General features: G+C 36.7%; 1 protein-coding gene across 5 annotated transcripts in view; it reads right to left on the bottom strand.

Annotated features, from left to right (window-relative positions):
* The window catches only part of PLPPR5 (phospholipid phosphatase related 5), a gene marked incomplete at its 3' end in the record, with an annotated part of 289,985 nt that overhangs the window by 189,418 nt on the left and 86,786 nt on the right, over window positions 1-13,781 (bottom strand). The window lies entirely within an intron of this gene.

Genomic DNA, 13,781 nt, shown 5'->3' on the forward strand with positions numbered 1-13,781 from the left:
TTAGGTGGAGGCTGCTGGTCACAAAGAATGTAGCAGTAGATTTAAGCATTTTTAGTTTATGACTTAGGAACAGGAATGGGCTCCCTTTTTAAGGTTTGACAGGACTCTCCATTTAACCAGGGGATATCCATCACTGAGGCATAGCAATTCTTGCTTTGAAAGGATCCCATCAAACTAAATGCATGGGGAGATTGGCAGGATAAACAACTGCACCAGAAAAACAAACAAACAAACAAAAAAGCCCAGAAACTAAAGTCAACCATGTTTTGTTGAAAGTCTCTGCAAAGAGAAGCCTAAAGAAAAGGATGGGAAGGGCCTCCTCCATTGCTTATCAATATTCCTAGTGTAAGAAACAGGCTCAAACCTGTAGGTATAACTGACAGTGGAGAACTCAATGTTGATGACATTGTGATAATGATAAGAGAGACAGGTCAGGCTCAAAAATATCCTGGGCTTCAACCTCTTGAGTGCAACCTGGGAGAAAAAAGGTTAAGGCACATTTTTTATGTATGCCAGATTGTCTAATTCCCTTACTGGGATGAAATTTGTTGTGTAAATTAAATGCACAGTTAACATTCATAAGGATTGTTTGAGAACATGAATTTAAAGAGTCTGAAACTAGAAAAGAGATAAGAAAATTATAGGTATGGAAATATATTTTAGTGTGGAAAATTGGAGGGTAAAAGAAATGTTTCTGCATAAGAAAGTATTTTGTATGGTAAAGTAATATTCTTGTGTAAACAATGTAAACAAGTTTTAAAAGTTCTAATTAAGTTGCACAGGTTTATGGAAACTAAATCTTAAAAACTTTGTTTATGTTATTATATTGGCTATGGTTAGCACTGTCAAAGTTATTCAAATTTTAATGTACTGATATGAAGCAAAGTCCAAAACATTGATCTGCTCTTCTCCATCGAGATAAATTTTCTTATATCTCTTAGGTTTTATCGCTTAAGGAAACTTAAGATTTAAGGTTAGGATTTATACCAGTTTTAAAGTCTTTTAAATGATTAGATCATAACTGGTTAAATAAACAACAGCTATTTTAGATTATAACAATATAGTTGATACCCAAAATATATGTCACAACCAAAATAAATGTATACTCATTCAAGAACTATGTTTGTGTGAGCCTTCTCTAAGTTTTATGCAAAAGTTTGCAAAATGAAAGCTGATGTGCGTTAACTAATAAGTTCTCTCTTTTATATGTCGTATCTGACACAGAAGGGTTAAACTGCCATTTGAAGACCTAGCTTATATTTGTTTGCTTTGAATAAGTCTATTTCTGATCCTTGACTCTGTTTCCTTAATGTATAAGACATATAAGGCTATTCTTTGATTATTGCTATACTTCTAACCCATGCAGCTCTGCGATCATTGTTATGGTACACTATGGATTTTAAATTTTACTTTAAAATTTAAATTTAGCTAATATAAGGACATCTGTGTAATTTTGACACTAACCATTACTGGTTTCTTTCTATATTAGATATGTTTATGTTCTTCAAGTATACAAATCTCTTAAAATGTAAAACTTGAGAAGAACACTTTACTAAGTTTGTGTTCTTTGTACTCTAACACAGTCATCAACAGATCCTAAACCTGCACCCAAAATTTCACTTTTTGTGTCTTATTCTTAATAGGATGGTGTTTGTAGTCAGTTTTTCATCACCGTGAACAAAAGAACCTGACAATACCATAGAGCAGAGAAAGTTTATTTAGGGTTCACAGTTTCAGAAGGTTGTGTCCGTAGACAGTCAACTCCATTGCTCTCAGTCCAAGGGAGGTACAGAACATCATGGTTAAAGGTCATGGTGCAGGTGAGCAGCTCAAGGCATGACAACCAGAAAGCTCTGTTCTCGAGGGACAAAATATAAACCTAAGGCACACCCTTCTAGTGACATAGTACCTCCAACCACACCCTACTTACATATAGGTACCTCCCAATTCAACACTGATTAGGTTAAGATTCTCATTACCTAATTATTTCACCTCTGAAAATTTTAATATTGTCTCATACAAGAGTTTTAGGGGTACACCTCATATCTAAACTATAAAAGATGGATATCTGAATATTACTAAATAATTAAAAGAAAGAAAATAATCAGAAATAAATGAATAAAAGGTGGAGACAATAAAGGAAGCAGAAGAAAATTTCAAATAAAACCTTCTTTTAAAAATAGCGTATCAAGGGAAAAAGCAGGATAATCAGGGATTGAGAAAGAATTCAGTTCTTATAAATTAAAAGTTCAGAGCTAATTTAATTTAAAAAATTCAGTGAGAATGTTGAAAGATAAATTTCAGATAATCTTCCAGTAAATAAAAGAGTAAACAACAAATGAACAACAAAGAACGTTGAGTATATGTGTGTGTGTGTGTCTGTATGGAACCATATGCCACATTCACACATACACATATATATGTATATATATATATATAATTTCTCCCCTTTTGTGTGTGTATGTGTGTGAAAGAGAGAAAGAGAGAGAGAGAGAGAGAGAGAGAGAGCTCTACCTCGAATATCTACGATATTCAGGGAGTCCAACATCTAAACCCTAAGAACTCCAGAGAGAGAAAACAGAAAGATGAGGAGAAAATAATTTTGAAAACTGGGGGAAAAAAGCCCTTGGAACTGAAATAGGTAGTCTCCAGTGCAGAAAGATCTTGCCAAGTGCCTCCAACTGTAGATAAAATATTCAAACAAGATACATGGCTGTCAAATTTTGCAATACAAGTTCCTTAAATCTTCCTGAGATTCAGAATGGCATCTGAATTGAAGAGCAGTGCACTAACTACAAAAGAATAAAGTTACACTTTGTAAATAGAATTATTTTTAAGAGAATTCCATATCCAGCCAATCTATTAATTAAATGTTCATAAGCTAGAAAAACTTTTAGATTTTCCAAGTGTCCCATAGTGTGAAGAACAATGGGCCTCCCACAGAGTATCCATGTCCTAATCCTTCAAACCTGTGAATGTGTTACTGTAAATGACAAAGGGAAATTAAGATTGCAGCTGGAGTGAAATCTATCAAACTGACCTTCCCACAGGGAGACCGTTCTTAGTTATTCAGGTGGGACCAAGGTAATAAAAAGTGTCCTTAAAAGTGGAAAGAGTGAGGAGATCAGAGTGATGATGTGGCTGGAACTCCACCCATCAATGTGGGCTTTGCAGAGGGAAAAGGGATCACCAGGCAAACAACGAGCAGTCTCCAGAAACTGTAACAGCTGTGAAAGGGATTCTCCCCTGGAGAAAGGAAGGCAGCCTGCTCACACCTTAATTTTAGCCCAATGTGATCTGAGTCAGACTCCAAATTTATAGAACTGCCAGATAATAAGGTTCTGTTGTTTTAAGTCACAAAAATTGAATAATCTGTAACAGACACAATAGAAAATGAATCCATATATGTTTTAGAACTAACTGGAAGATCTCTTTGAACATGGGAGAATAAACCAAGAACAGGACACCTGAGATGAAGGGAACAAGGAATACCACACAGGAGAAAGTCCTAGGACCCATGCCGTGGACCAGACCTAGAGTTAAGAGACCATTGTCTAACAAGAAGGAGAAGGCACTTAGGAGGTTTAAGTAGGAAAAAAAAAAATGTTTGTAGATGTTTTTATACATTTGGTCACACAGAAAATTATAGTAGATTTCTTTCTTTCTTTTTTTTTTTTTTTTTTTTTTTTGACCAGGGATTGAATCCAGGAACACTTAATGACTAAGCCATATCCCCTGTCCTTTTTATTTTTATTCTGAGACAGGGTCTCGCTAAATTGCTGAGGCTGGCTTTGAATTTGCAATCCTCCTGCCTCAGCCTCCCAAGCTGCTGGGATTACAGGTGTGTGCCATGGCACCTGGCTTACAGTAAGATACTTTTAACAGAGCTACTGAGTCATATGTGTCCAGTGAGTCAAATCTATTTTTACAACTAAGCAAATAAGATAATGAAGCCACCATTAATTCCAAGAAAACAAAAGGTTATAAAAGAAAAGAAATGAATCCACTTGATTTAAATCAAAGTTACATGATAATAATAATAATAAAAACATTTGTATACATTTTGCCAAAAGTCATGATACATCCTCTATGGAAGAATGGCAAGGAGATGAAGGGGTAGGGACTATAAAAGCAAAAGTCTTCATTCCCTTACCAAGAGGTTCATAGATATCTAAAATGTATACATGTTATGTGGAGAAAGAGGTTAAAAAGTTATTTGATAGGAGGGGAACACACAATTAATAGACTGCAATTATTTGCTATTTTCTAAAACTTTTACACTTTTCAAACTATGTCGGTATATTGATTTACAACAAAAAGAGTTTAAAAAAAGAACAATTATGGTGATTTGTATACTGTAATATTAATAGACCTTACCTAGCAGCATTATAAGGAAAATTATTCCACTTGCTACTAACAACCCTGTCCTCATTCTCTGCTTTCTTTTTCTCCATAACACTAATGACAATTTATACCCTAAATAGTTTACTCAATTATTTGTTCTTTGTTTTCTATATTCACTGGAATGGAACATCCAGGAGGAAAGAGTTATTATCTATTTTCATCATCACTGAATCCCCAGAGCCAAAACAATCCCTGCTACACAGAAGACATTCAATAAAAAGAAACAAATCAATGAGAAATTTAAAACGTTGCAATATTATCTATTTTTAAGTTTTAAAATATTTCTTATTATAAAATCAGGGAAAAAAACCACAGTCATTTTCTTTTTCTTTTCTTTCTTTTTTTATTTGTTTATTTTGCTGTATGGACCTCAGGACCCTGTGAACGCTAGGCAACTGCTCTACCGCTGAGCTATACACCAGCCCTATTTTGTTCTTAAATAAAATGAAAAGCACTAATAAAAGAGTAGAGGAGTGAAGGCTGAGCCTGGTTGCTGATTTTGTCTTGTTCCTTTGAGAGATCAGGCAGCTACAGCAAAGGGCAGAATATATGTAAAACTGCTTTGGGGGTGTTGATCCTTGGACTGGAGTTACATAAACATAAAGATAAAGGACACCTGGTCAGAGTGTCATTGTACAGTTTTAGTTAATCAAGTACAATCAATTAAGGCCTGGACATATCTGGACACAACTCCTTAAATAACAAAGCACCTAAATTGTTTTTTAGGAAGAACCTCCAGAATCCACTCAAGGAAGATTTGAAACCAGCTTCTCAAGAATGGGCACTTGCAGAAGCCAACTTCTCTAGTCAGTTACTTTTATTGTTGTCACAAACTCAAAATATCCAGTGCAGAACATGTTAACACTTGTGACCCAAAAGAAAACTTGTGACCCAAGATGACAATTGGTGCAAAAGAAACCTAAAACTATGGTACTCCTTCTCACCATCCAATCAAAACAGTTTCACCCCTCTCCCTATAAATTCCATCACTACCAACCCTTCAGGAAGGCAGATGGAACCTATAGCTTCTGGCCTCCTTGACACTTGACCTCAAAATAAATCTTTTTTGCAAAACCCCAGTGCCTTAGTCTTAGCCCTTGCTGGGTACAAGTGTGAAGTAGATGGAGAGGGTGAAACAGTGAAACAATGAAGAGAGAAGGAACATACTGTTTTTTTCCTCCTTTTGTTAGTTAAAGTTGAATGCTAATGCAAAAGTCTATAATCTAGTCCCTAATTTACTAGGTTTAGGCACAAGTTAATATCACCTAAAATAAATTGCTGGACAATAATCTCTGTTCATACATTAACACCAGTTAAAATAGCATCTAAAATAATCACAGCCTTTGGGACAGGAGTCCCCATGTTTCTCCTTTGCTAGAAAAGCAATAAGCCTTCTTTTTCCTTCTCAAAACTGTGTCCTCATTATTGGATTGACATCAGGGAAAAGGACCTGGCTTTTGGCAACAAATTTGGCACCCCAGATAGGACATTCTTGGGCAGGCCTGTTTCTAAGGAACCCTGCTTCCATGCTGAGTGTTCATGGTGCTAGTGCACTTGTTAAGTCAACTGCAGGAGTTAGGAGATGGGTGAGTTTGTCTTGGGTTGAACCAGAGGAGCTGTTCCTGTGAATAAAGGGAAGGATTGAGGGACCATCCAGCAGCTGCCAAAATGCCTTTTGCTTTGGGGTATTCCTGTCTTCTCTCCCTGGACAGTACAGTTTGCTCCATTATGATACATTTTGAGAAAAAGGAAACTGAACTCAGAAAACTCATGACAACTTTGGCCATTTGATAAGTCCCCTGGTGTGTACGCTGATAGTCTTGATTCCATACACCTGGTTCCTCTTTGTGAAAACATCTGGTTTCTCTTCCTGGGGACATCTGTGGCACCACTGGTATAGGAGTCATGGTTAAGTGAGACTCGAGAACCTAGGGGTATGTGCTCCCTGCAGATCTGTTCTAGTATGCATTTGTTTGTTGAACTTGGACTTGGGAATTCCCCCTGGGTGTCTGTTTTGTTTGCATCTGTTACTTTCCCTTTTAAGACATGGCCATTACTGCCTTGATTCTATAAGTAGTATCTTGGGAAAGATCTTGGCTGGTCAATTTAAAGGTTCCCATCTGTTGACCATGGTTTTGGGGCTCCTCACTGGTTCTCTCTCTCTCTGTTTCTTTTTTGTACAATCTTGCAATTGGAGTTGGTCTGTCAGAAGTAAAGTGATTTGAAAAAGGGCCACCTATAAGTCCATCTAAGATAATTTTTTAATGTAATCATCTGGTTTTAAAATAACTTTCTAGATTATTGTATAATATTGCGTTGGAGTTGGTCTGTCAAAGGTAAAATAAGTGGAAGAAATTTGTACATGCAGATCTTTCTATTTTAAAGGCTCCCATCTTCTGTCAGTCCTGGTTTCAAAGATCCTCTTTTGTCTGTTTTTTTTTTTTTTTTTTTGTTTGTTTTTTGTTTTTTGTTTTGTTTGCTGTTGTTTTTTGTCTGTTACTGACGCTTTAAGACATGGACCATGCTACATTAATCTTACCTGCAGTCTCTTGAGCAGAGAGATCTTGGCTGAATGAACCACCTATAGGTATAAGCCTATCTAAGAAAAAGAGGATTTATTACTGTTACACAATCTGGCCTTTGAATAGTTGTTTCTGGATTATTATAAAATCTTGAAGTTGAAATTGGTCTGCCAGGGGTAAAGTATATGAAAGAGATTCTATATGTACAGGCATTTATGCAGTGACATGATAAGGGGTCTGAATAGTCAGTAACTAATTTGATGGTGTTAAAAGATACTGCCTCTGGTGTGCAAGGCTAGCAGAACACCAGAAGAAAGGGTTAAAAAAGATTTCAATCTTTTAAAACCAGTGCTGGTACTCCCAGCACTGTTTCTCAGTCTGGCCCCAGGTACCACAGATTATCTCACTGTGGGTCAAGAGCACCAGTCCTAAACTGGGTCGGGAGGAGCTCGGAAAAGCTGCCTGGGCTGTAAAAAAAATGCCAAAGAGAAACTGGTCTTTTGTCCTGCCTTCCAGCCCCTTTTGCCCCTGTGGGTGGAGGCTGCTGGCCATAAAGGATGTAGCAATAGGTTCCAGCACTGTTAGGTTATGATCTGGGGAGAAGAATTGTCTCCCCTTTTAATATCTGACAAGAGACTCCGTTTGGCCAGGAATATTCATCACTAGGGCAAAGCAATTCTTACTATAAGTATTCCATCAAACTAAATACCTGGGGAGACTGGCAGAATAAAAAACTGCACCCAGAAAAGAAAAAGACAGAAACTAAGGTCAATCTGTGTTTTATAGGCAGCCTCTGCAAAACAATCTTCAAGAAAGCCTAAAGAAAAGGATGGAAATGGCCTCCATTGCATATCAATATGCTTAGTATAAGAAAAAAAAAATGACAATTGACAGTGGGGAACTCAAAGTTGATGGCATTGTGATGATGATAACAGAGACATCATGCTCAAAAATATCCTGCGCTCCAATTCCTTGAATTCCCTTGAATTCAAACTGGGAGTAAAAAGATTAAGGCACTTTTTTTTTTTTTTTTTTTTTTTTTTTTTTTTTTTGTATATTCTGGATTGTCCAGCCCTCTCCTGGGATGAAATTTGTTGTGTAATGTGGGAAGACATCCCTGGCTTATATGAGAATAGAGCATAGCTAGAGCCATTAACCAGGAATATCTGGTTTCAGGAACTCACAGTTCCTAATGTGTGTTTGAGAATGCCTGAGTTATGTGGGCATCCTGCATTAAGCTCACCACTCAAGTTCAAATACAAGCATTTGCTGTGGGAGTGACTTGCTAGAGTCAGATGGCTTGCTTACCTCTATCCCCCAACCCGTTTTTTGTGGAAGAAGGTCCTACTGGTCCCTTTTGATCTGTAACACTATAAATAAAGCAAGCACTGGCTCCTTCTTTTGTTAGGCTCAATTGAGTCTTCTGGATGGCTCAATTGGTCATGCCCTTGCTCTTAAGATAATTTTGTCTTCTGTCTTTATTTTTGATAAATTTCATAGCTTTTATTTTGCAGCCAGCCCATCCTTCCAACAGGAACCCTTTGCCTCACCCATGCAGGACATGCAGCGAGAGTGTAAATTAAGCGCACAGATAACATTCATAAGGACCGTTTCAGAATGTGAATTTAAGAAAGGGTTCAAAAGTAGAAAAGATAAACTAAGGTTGTAAAGAAGTTTTGAATGTTTAAGTAGGTCACAGAAGGTTTGTGAAAATTAAATCTCAAAAAGTTTTGTTTGTGATTACATTGGCTATAATTATCACAAAGTTTTTTGAACTTTAATGTACTATACTAATATGAAGCAAAGTCTGAAACATTGATCTGCTCTATCTGTTGAGGTAATTTTCTTGTATTTGTTAGGTTTACTTGGGGAAGCTAAACCTTAAAGAAATTAGGATTTTAAAGTCTGTTTTGAAGTCTTAAATGATTACTTTGTAACTGGTTAAACAAAAAACTACTACTACTTAGGTTAAACAATATTGTTGACAACTCCTAGGTATGCCTCTGAGAACTATCTATGTCTTATCTAGGTATTATGTAAAAGTTTATATAATTAAAGTTTGTGTAAGGTTGCTGGCAAGATAACCAGTAAGTACTCTCTTTTATATATTGTATCTGACACAGAATGGCCAAATTGCCATTTGAAGGACTGTCTTATATCTGTTTGCTTTGACTAAGTCAATTTATGATGATTAACACCGTTTGCTAAAAGTTATAAGAAATTTAAGGCTATCCTTTGATTTTCATTAATGCAGACCTGTGATTATTGTTACAATACACTCTGGATTCTAAATTGCACTCTAAAAGTTCAACTTATTTAAATGTAAATCTTAGGAGAGCATTTTGTCAAGTTGGGGTACTCCAAACTAAAATTATGTGTAGCAACAGTCTCAGATTTGTATAACACTAACAAATTTGGTTGGTATTTATTCAGCTCATTTGATGTTTTATAACTGGATAATGTGATGGGCTGACAGATCTGACTCCATGAGAATGTTACAGGCCAGACTATAAGGGAAATGACTAAACAGACTCCATTTTGCTCTGAGACTCCATGTTATTAGGAAATAAGTTTCTCTCATGGGAACACCTCGCCTCTGTACTCATCATCAGTTACTTAGTGTGACATGTTTAACAATACAAAATGACAATTCTTATGTAATAAAAAATTGCTCTCTTTTGATCCCTATTGCTCCTAAACAATGTACCATGTAAACAGTAATTGTGTGGTTATTAGTAACCATTCTTTAGTTTGTACCTAGGTGACCCCCTTCCCCCTCTGTCGATGATTTCATGATGTTAGTTTGTAATTTCGAATCATAGCAACAGACACTTATGATTGATGTGATTTTTGGTATAAGAACCCCTACAACCCTGTGGTTGGTGCTGTTCTCCCAATAGCCATTTTTGGGGCATTGTGTGAGACAGTCAGCCAGCTGGCTTAATAAAGACTCTCAAATTTGGACTTCTCAGAGGTGATCAGTCTGTTCTTAAGTTGCGCCCCATAACAGATAAAATATCCTATTGTCAATAAATTATATATACAATTTTGTGTTACTCTTCATGCTGGAACTGGAATTTAAATGCATTTTAGAAGATAAGATGGGGATCCTGATCTGTTTAAAGGTAATATTGCAAAACATGGAAGAATTCTGCCACTTTTTCCAAAAAGAAAGTTAAAAGTTCTCTTAGCCTTTCTTTGATTCATGTTTCAGATGTAATGTTGTATTGTTATTTGTGAAGAACCCTGCCCTACCTGATACAAGGCTCTACCTCCCACCTTACTCCATGTTAAAATGGCTCCAAAATAGGTTAGACTTCAGCTCATTTAAAGTTCTATTGGAAAGATTGATTTTTTGTTGTAAAAATTACTGTGATCTCAAATGGAATATAATCTATAACTAAGTAAAGGTTCAAGATTATAAAAGTCATTTTTCTTGGTTTGTAGCTATTATACGAACTAATTTTTTTTTTGCTCTGTTAATTTCATTTTGTATTTTCCTTGTAAACTTTATAACTCTTAACTCAGTGTTTGGCAGAAGTATTGCTTCTAAATAATACTACTACTAATAATAACAATAACAATAATAATGAGCCATCAACTACAGGTCAGATAGTATGTAATGCTGACTTCTAGTACTAATACTAACCCAAATTAAATTAAAGGTGTATCTGTAAAATTATAGATATTGAAGTTATAACCTGTTACTCCATCTTTATGATTGATGAAACTGGCTTACAAGGTGTTTAAAACCAAAAACTTGGAGACCAACATCAAGGAAGCATAAAGGCCAAGGAAAAAGCAGCCAACATTTTGGCCATTGGGATCCCTCTCTGTGCCTGCTACTCTAGTGAAGCACCTGATTTGCTCATCAGGGAGATAAAGAGACTCTGTAGAGAAGAGGAAGCCAACCAGTGCACATTCTGCAAAGAGGAGGGTCATTTGAGATGGAAATGTCCCTGATGCTTCCAAAAGAAGCCACATATGGTCAGCCAGACCCTTGACCCATCCTGGCAAGTGGCACCACTAGCAGAGAAAAGATAAAGGAGTCAGGAGGCTTTCTATATGTCCCCAAGTGTGACCTCTGAGGAATCTCAGTTGACTCTTGAGAGTCGCTAGGAACAAGGTGAGTTCTGACAACTTGGTCTTATATATCTGGCAGGAGAGTATAGTCTAAAAGCACAGTCTTACATGGACATTTAAAAGGAAAAACAATTTTTAAATGTGATTTAAGATGTACACGTGTGTCAGCCCTACCGAAAGTAAAGCTGGAGGCTATAAAGGAAGTGTTCCTATGTGAGAGTGCCTAAAAATAATGATCACAAGAGTCGCAAATTTGTCCTGATTTAATTTGAGTCTGATTCCAAAGACCTACAAATCTTCTTAACCTTCTACATTGATAAACTTGATCTATTTTTCACTGATAAGATTATAAGTTACTTCAGAGACTGGCTGAAATACTAATAACTTTTTGTTAATTATTTACAAAGAGGTAAGGTTTTGCTGTCTTATATTGATTCCTTGTCCAGTCACCTGCCATCTGCCACCATGGACCTCTGGATTGCTCTAATGCTGAATGTCCTTAATTGTCCACACACCATGTGAGTGAGAGCAAGAACTTTGGATTACTTCCCCAAACTTCACCCCTTTTCAACAGGAAGCAATTTGGAGACATCATCATCAATTTTTCCACAGAAATAGAATGTAGAAATTGACAGTGGGAAAATGTAATCATGGTCCACTTTATGAATATAACCCTTGCTGCTCTGCTACTGCAACTTTTTTTTTTTTTTTTAAATGGACATGTTTCCTTCTCTTCCTCTTTACCTGCTCCTCCCTACTCTCTCCCTTCCCTAATCTCAGGGGAAACAGGATTACCTTTATTCTCATCCTAGACAGAGTTATCTGTCTCTTATGGTTTGGATGTGAAGTGTCCCCCAAAAGTTCACATGTGAGACAACGCAGGAAAGTTCAGAGGAGAAATGATTGAGTTGTAAGAGTCTTAACTCAATCATTGAATTAATCACTAGTGGGATTAATTGAAGTGGTAGTATGTGGCTGAAGGAGCTGGGAATTGGGGTGTGGCTATGAGGTATATATTTTGTATCTGCAGAGTGGAGTCTCTCTGCTTCCTGATGATTTGAGCTGCTTCCTTTTGCCATGCTCTTCTGCCATGAGGTTCTGCCTCACCTCAAGCCCAGAGCAATGGAGTCAGCCTTCTATGGACTAAGACCTCTGAAACTGTGAGCCCTCAAATAAACCTTCCCTCCTCTGTAATTGTGCTGGTCAGATCATTTAATTGCAGCATTGAAAAAACTGACAAAAACACTGTCCTTGTGCACTTACCCACCATAGGAATGAAGTAATCCAGCCTTTGGGGATGGTACCAGAAGATCTCAGAGAGGACTATCTCCCAAAATAACAAGCGAACTACAATGCCACAGAACACGTGGAATGTAGCCTTTGAATCCCTCTTTAAAAGCCCCCTGTTCCTGATGATGAGCAGAATCACAGCCTTTGCGACAGGCTGTTTCTCCTTTGCTAGCAAAGCAATAAGCCTTCTTTTTTTCATATATATATATATATATATATATATATATATATATATATATATATAAATTTTAAATACCTAGTCATTGTTCATCCTTCCCCATTTCAGTCCAACTATTTTCTCTCTCTGCTTAACTGTCTAGATTCCTGGATTTACTCCACAAATAATTTAGCAAACGTCCCCAATTCGCCCTAAAGAATTATTTCAATTGTTATAATCTTTCTAAAGCCATCCATTGCTCCCTAAATACCAGAATTGTTTCAGTTTAAAGAACAATGGGATTTGGCATTAGAGGTTGTAATTTATCCCACTGTGCTCCAGTTCTGCTCTATCTAATCTTGAGAACCTTAAATAGCACAAATCTCTCATACTTATTCTTCCCATGCCCAGCCCTATTCAACTACCTAGTAGCTTCTACCTGTTTTGCTTGTATTCTGATTGACTTTCCAAAGTCCTTCCACTGCTATGACCTCTGTTTTCCACATCATAAAAGAAAAATTGGTATAAATAGCAATAATAGTTATAATTCAACTGTAAAGGAAGTGTTTCTACAGTCTATTAGTCAGTTTACTTTTAGATGAATTTTGCTCATATTAAGGCTAAAGATCTTTATCATAAATACTAAAAATAGTCCATTTAACCTAACTTTCGGATGTTTACTGCATTTAAAAAAATCTAATCTCATAAAAGAGCTTTGCCTTTTGTAGTTCTAAAGCATTTAAACATACTTTAAATAATGTCAAGCTTTGTAAAATCTGGAGATTGCATCTCTATCCCTTCCCTAGTGTCCTGATAACCTTGCCTCTCAGTTCATAAGATTGCCTTGATCATTTTTTAGAATGATACTTGAAGGCTATTGCAGTAATCAAACAGGAAGAAAACTGTTATGGTTTGAATCAGAGATGCCCTCCAACAGCTCATGTGTTGACTTGGTTCCCAAGCAAGAGTATTCAGAGGTGGGGCCGTTGGAAAGTAATGGACTCAGGAGGGCGCTGACCTCATCAATGGATTTGCCCCTTGATGAATTAGCTTCACAGTGTGTTTGTGGGAAGGGGCTCTGGTATAAAAATTAGTTCTCTTTCTTTGTTTTGCAGTCACCATAAGGTAAGCTGGTTGTCCCACCATGGTGTTCCACCATGCCCTCATGCCATGATGTTCTGCCTAACCATACCCCAGAAACAATAAAGCCTGTTGATCTTAGATTGAAACCTCTATAACCATAAGCCAAAAGTAAATTACTCCTCCTTAAGTTGATTTTCTTAGGTATTTTGTCATAGCTGACTAACACAGACTCTAAAAAAAGT

This window comes from Sciurus vulgaris (genome assembly GCF_902686455.1).
Source record: "Sciurus vulgaris genome assembly, chromosome: 1".
Taxonomy (NCBI): Eukaryota; Metazoa; Chordata; class Mammalia; order Rodentia; family Sciuridae; genus Sciurus; species Sciurus vulgaris.